We start from the raw sequence: 6789 nt of genomic DNA, 5'->3' as shown, positions 1-6789 counted from the left end.
CTGAGACTACATCTGCAGTCTTTTCCTTTCAAGTATCCTTAGCAGTGAGAAATAGTCTGGCCAAACTTTGCCTTCTGTTTCAGTGCTGCTGTTCTTGACAGAAGTGTTCAGATATAATTTACTGAATATTCTGCTGATTAATGAATTACACTTTTTTTCCTGTGGGATCAAAAGGAATAAAAAGTCTCAACAATTGATATGTAAAACTTACCAGAATTAAGTCCCTTTAAAAAATTATTTAGGTGCTTAGGAACTTTTCACTAAAAGACAGTAATGAAGATATTTAGGTTATACTTTAGCTGGTGCTGGTGGAGGGACTTCATGGCTTCTGATTATAATCAGATGATTGACTGCAGAATATGCAGGCAGAGATACCAACAATTCACGTGGTTTGTATATTGGTAGAAATGGAGCTGTGGTGTCATGGGTCTCATTAGATAGGCTGGCACATTCCTGGGGATAGTCTCTGGTTAAAAACCCATCTGAGACCTTCCACTTGTCATTGTCTGCTCTCTCCCATGGGAGGCACAGATGACTGCACTGTGGTCGCTACCTCACTGACTACAGTCACTTCCTGTGGCTACAATAGCCCAATGCAGAGCTGTGTTGCTGCTGCCACTTGGAGCTGACTGGAGGAAACAAACCAAACAAATCCCCAAAACACAGCAACAACAAAACAAAACAAAGCAAAACAAACCCAACTGTGAATACTCTTAGACTGTGAGGGAGCAGTTGCAGGGAGACTTCTGATCCATGTAGCAGCAACCTAGTGAGATGCAGAATGGCAAGTCTGGTGGCTGCTGTTGCCAATTTGTTAGAGAAATGCAGGTGTTCATTACATGTGAGTGTTTCTGCTGTAGCTTCCATGGGTGTTAGAATCCAAGGTATATTATTACTAGGCTGCTATGCTTGTGTGTAAAATCTGTTATTGCAGGACATGCATGGTCTTGGATACATGGAAAATAGGTACCTGTACTTGCAACTATCAACAGATTGGCTCTGTTGTGGATGGTCAAGGTCAAATGACTGAAGTGATATGTCTACCAAGTTACTTTCTAGAGTGAAAAACAGTCTAAGAATTCAGAAGATAAGGCTCTCTACTGTGACAGTAACTCCTGTTGTGCATATGTGGATTTATATTTGAAATCTCTCTCCCTAGAAAGACAAGCTGAAATCCAAACTCTGATGCTGAATTTCATGCAGGTTACTGTGTATACCTTAAAGTAGCTCCTGTTGACCCTGATTCTGAAGGGATGTTAAAAATCCTTTTGTTTTTGCTGTAAAAAGAAGGGCTTAGTTTGCCGTTTTGGTTCAGACTTGCTACTCTGGGATGTAGCACAGGCTTCTGTACACCAGCTAGTTTTTGTAAATCTCTGTTCCAGAAATGGCTGCACTTATACTACATTTGTCTTTCAAAATAGCATGCCATCTTTCAGATGGCAAAGGGTTAATATCTGTGAAGTCCTTCTGAACATTTTTGATGTTTTAGCTAAATATCTTAAATGTGATTTGAGTGCAGTAATGAACAATTGCCTAACTTTAAAATGTCTTTTGTTGTTTTTGACTTCTGTCATTATTACTTGTGGGCCCAATCTAAGAATTATTTAATAATGTAACACTATTCACCTCTCCTGCTGGTGATGTTGGTATATGTAAATTGTGCATGTGTGTATACATAGATGAACATATCTCAGTCTACAAAACCAGGACTTCATTATCACATATTTGTGTGTATGGGTGAGAGAATGCCAATTTGAAGGCATGAGATTTGCAAATGATTTTGACCACAGAGGTGTCTGCGCTCTGCCATGTTTCTTCTGGTGCTGTAGTTCTGACATCGGTCAGTTCAAAACAAAAACTGGCTCCTTTGTTAATAATTTTAGTGCTTTTGTGAAATGTAAAAGGTCATGTCTGCAGATGGTAAAATGACATGTCAGGCAGGTAGGGATGGTAATGAGGCTTTACGCTGCCAGAACTCAGAACTGGAAGTGGACATTATATTCCTTGCAGAGCGATTGTAGAGTAGAATATCCTGATGGTGTGGTCTTCGAAGAAACCTGCGTTGAATAATGCTGTACCACCTCTTCACAGGGGGAAAACTTAAGATCTGCATTGGAAGGTTAAGTTCATGTTATAGATAATGTTGTCTTTAGAGTAGTGGCAGCTGGCAGCTTTTTCATTTTTCCTCCAGACTCATTTGTTCAGTTTATGGGTCTCTAATACACAAAGTGCTTGCAGTTACAAGATTGATTTCTAGCCTCGTATTTAAAAATTGCCAGTGAAAAGAACTGGTCAGCGTCTCCAATGAAGTATTTTCTTTTGGGGTCAAAATCTTGTGTGCTGCTTCCTATTCTCCCTTGTCTACTTTGGATGTACAGTTGTACTTTTTTACAGAGAGAGGCGAACTGTTTTGCTTTCACACATCAATAGCAGATGTCAGGGCTCTGACAGTTGATTTCCCACTGGAAGAAAAATTGGTGACATAGACCATAGGAATCATGTTTTTAGTAGATCTTTTTTTTATATTAAATACACAAGGGTCTGAACAGATGTAGACACCAATGATAACACAGGAAAAAACCCTTCTCCAGAGATGTCAATCTGGAAATCAGTGTTTTGCTTTCAGAAAGAAACACTTTATCTTTGAAGTTTATAGCAACTTAACTAAAGACACAGTGTCACAAGGCTACTAACATCTCATTTCTCAAAGTCTATATCCTGCTTACATCCAAAGAAAAGTAATTGTGAATGTGGTTCTCAGAAATGCACAGTAAATGAACACAGTGCTGTCTTGGAGCATGAGCTTCCTCAGTTGTCTTGTATGCATTGTGTGCTGTAGATGTGCCCTTCGTGAAAGTCCTGTTCGAATGATGCAAGAGTGATGTACTTAGTGTTGTGTGCGCTCCCCGCCAGCCTCCCCTATTGTCTTTGAACATGTGTGGTGGAATTTTTTGTTTCAAGTGGGTGGGTTTTGGTAGGTTTTTTGTTTGTGGGGTTTTTTTATGAAAAGGGAATGAAAGTTTTATGAGATAAGAATTCTTCCTTCTGAATCCTCTCTCAGGGAGAACATGCAGGAGGAGGAGGAAGCTCAGAGCAGTGTGGGAGGCTTCCTGTTACTGAGGTGTAAAGTATCAAGAGTAAGTTTCTTTTGAGGTCTTTCAGGAGCACATCATGAAGAAAGAAGAGTGGGAAGAGGGAAGGTTACCATGGAAAATCAGTCTCCATATATCAGTCCATTCTATAGAGGGTATGTGTGGGTTCTTTGATTTGTTTGGTGGCAGGGGGAAGGGTTTGAAGGGAAGTTAGGGATACCCATCTACAGATACCTAGTCTCATAATGATACTGTATATTGTCTACCCATGTCTTGATTACTATTTACATGCTGTTTCATATCCTGCATACTTCCAGATGTATCATTGTGGCCTCAGTCTTAAATTTTATTCTTAGACTACTGTGCCTTTGGTCACTCTAATAGCATGTGTATGCTGATATTTATGATTGGCCTTGGCACTGCCTTCAATCTGCTGGAATGCCTGTTTCACATCTCAGATGGCTTCATAGACTCTCTGCTTCATGGAACCCTTCTAGCAGCTGGTTTTCAGACTGCTTCTCTTCTGGGCACTGAATAGAAGCCAAGAACAGTGAGCTGTGGTCAGTTGTGATTACCGGTATAGACATCAACCTGTAGATTTCAGTACATGTGCCTAGTGCAGAAGTCTGTCCATGGGAATAGCACTGCAGGATCTGCCCGTATCTACAAACTAATAAAACTAACTTTCTGCACAGTTTATAATCTGTCATTTCTGTGTACATGTGGAAAAGAATAAATAAAAAGGTATTTTAGACCAAGACCTACAACGCTTACATGAAAACAACAAACTGTTTCTGGAAAGAAATATTAGCTAAATCACTAAATTTAAAATGAAACTGCAGATAGGGTAGTCTTATTCTTAGCAGTATTTTGTAGGAAGGTCTTCAAAAGTCTAAAGACAATCTGAAGTGCTTGTGCGCTTTGTGGAACTGAAGCAGTAATTGTTTCACATACAAGATGTAATGTATCAGTTTGTAGTTAAAAAGAACCAAACAACCCAACCAACAAAACTTTAGCTCTCAGCTTAATTGGATGGAAGTCGAAAGAGGAGGTAGGATATAGGAGATGGTTTATGGGCTTGGTTGAGCTATCATTTCCCTGAGCAAAGCACTTTCTAATTGGGAGCTGGAAAGCTCTGCAGGTCCCAAGGAAAGAAGAATAGCTAAAGTAACTCGCTGTAGGATAATACAAATTCTGTATTATAACCTTGTGGGAAATCAGGAAGGATGATAGAACTCTGTGTGAAATTGTTAAGAGCTTCCAGAGGCTTTAAGAGTCTACCAGACCACGGGGTTTAAGCTGTATTAATTACCCAGCAAGACGTAATTGTGTGAGGTGTGTAGTTTTTGGGTTTGTGCTTTTTTTTTTTTTTTTTTTTACTTTTTCCTACCCAGGTAACAACTGAGTGAAAGCTGGCTAATAACATTTCTTTTCTTTATAAAACATGCCTGCTTTCCTAAAGCTAACAGACAGTGCAATTATGTCAGCTGGTAGAGCATCCTCACCTTGAATACTGAACATATTTTATCACCTCTGTTCAGAATGTCAAGTGTGAAAGAAAAGGAAAATACAGGTGATCACCAAGTATGTGTAAGGTCAAAGTCTAGGAGAACTTCTGTGAGAGAAGTAACATAAAGGGTGAGTGTTGTACAGTGATAAATCAGTGAAGTAAAATTGCTCCCACAGGTTCTGGATAAAATTAAAATAGCAGATGAATGTCTTTATACAGTGTAGCTCTGCGTGCATACTGTGTCCAACAGACAAGTACTTCTGACTTGAGGAGATTGTTCTCTAAGATCCTTCTTTTAGGAGGAATGCAAGTATTTAGTAACCTTTCTCACAGGCAGTTACATCCATTCATGCAGTGATCAGTCTAAGCCCTGTGAAATGAGGGAGGATCCTTTTTGGTAGAAATTTTAAGAACAACTGTTTTGACAAGTTTCTAAAAAAAAAAAAAAAGGAGATGAAAGAAATAAGGAAAAATATTTTTGGGGGGTCATCTATATTTTGTTTTGGAATTTTTTGACCTACATAGAATTCAAACCAAAGAGATTATGCTATGGGACAGACTCACCAAGGTATTGAAGAATCTGTTCATTGATAGTTGTTTGTGGGAAATGTTTACTGTGCAGGAGTATACCATGACAGCAGGCTAAAAAAAGCTTATATTGGGTAAATAACTGAAAGCAGTTCAGAGATAAAAGAAACACTACAAACAGGTGTACATCTGTTACTCATTCAATTTTTTTTTCCTTGGGGACAGCATATATACTGTATGTGCTTGGAAATCCATAGGTATAGTCTGAGTAAGGTAAACAGCGACTGCACTGAAGGATAATGCCAATGTCGTTGAAGAAAATCAGAGGGCCTTAGAAACTTTACTAAATAATCAAAACCACAGTTGCCTAGCCAGGAAAAAAACAAACCAAGCACCAAAACAAACCCACAAACAAAACCCCTACACCTTCCCCAAACCTCTATGTGTGTCTGGATCCTTCAATTTGAAATGGGAATTGATTAAATCAGTGGGTGGTGGGTTGCAAAGTAGACATTTGTCTCTGAAAAAGTCTTATGTCTCAGAAATGAAATTAAAATTTTAAATTTATTAGAATTATATCCCTTGCCTTTACAGTATAGAATCTAATGGTACTTAAGTGTACAGTTGCATCTAGGCCACTATGTTGTTTCTACCCATTACCAGTAACAGGGAAGGCAGTGATGCTCTGAATGTAAACAGGTATCTTCTGCCTTATGCATCTAGTGGCCCAGGGTCTCATCTGGAAAGATTTAAAATCTTTTGATCCAGGAGACTTAAAGTCATTGATATACCTTTACTGCATGAAACTAACTTTTTTTTGAGTGCATGCACGTTTTTTTTGCAGGCATAGCACCTTCTCACAAGGAATTCCATAACTTGTTAACTATGTGAAGAAGTACTACCTGTGTTAATTTTGAACCTGCCCTTTAGAAATGTTGACACATTAAATCCTTGTTTTAGGACAGATTGCAAATGTTGTGTCCCTTCTGTCAGTCATGACATTATAGACTTCTAATATAACCCACCTTAGCCATCTCTTCCAGCCTGAGGAGTCGTCTTTCTTTTTTAACTTTTGTTTGTACCAATTGACTGTACATAATTTGTTCTATACCTTTGACCATCCTTGTCATTCTTCTTTGTGCCTTTTCTAGCTCTTAGAAACTGTACAGAGTACTGCAGAATATAGATTCTTATGTTGTGGCACAGTGCCCAGAGTGTGCTGTCTTTGACTTGTGGCTCAATAGTGAGCTGTTCTCAAATAATTCCTGGTTATACCCCAAGATCTTGTTCTTGACTGATAATAAGTAGTTCAGAGACTGAAGTTGTACGTGCAAAGTTAGGATTTTTTTAATGTATCTCACTTTGTCACACACTTTACTTGCCATTTTTTATGTCATATGACTCTTTCCCCCATCCCCCCACCCCTCTTCCTCTCACCTTCTGGAAACCTCCAAAACAAAAAAAATATTAAAGATGACTCCTACAGAGTGTGTGGGAAGAATAAAGTTTGGTTCCCAAGCTTCTCTGCAAGTCAATTGGAAATTGTTGCTGAGACCTTCTTGAAAACTTAACCACCTTGCAATGGCCTTTCAGTAGGTGGACCTGGGGGAGAGTGCTTCAGGAGAGAGCTTGGAAAAAATCCATTACTTCCAGGTTCCC

This window comes from Balearica regulorum, chromosome 5 (assembly GCF_011004875.1).
Source record: "Balearica regulorum gibbericeps isolate bBalReg1 chromosome 5, bBalReg1.pri, whole genome shotgun sequence".
NCBI lineage: Eukaryota > Metazoa > Chordata > Aves > Gruiformes > Gruidae > Balearica > Balearica regulorum.
This window is presented reverse-complemented; position numbering follows the sequence as displayed.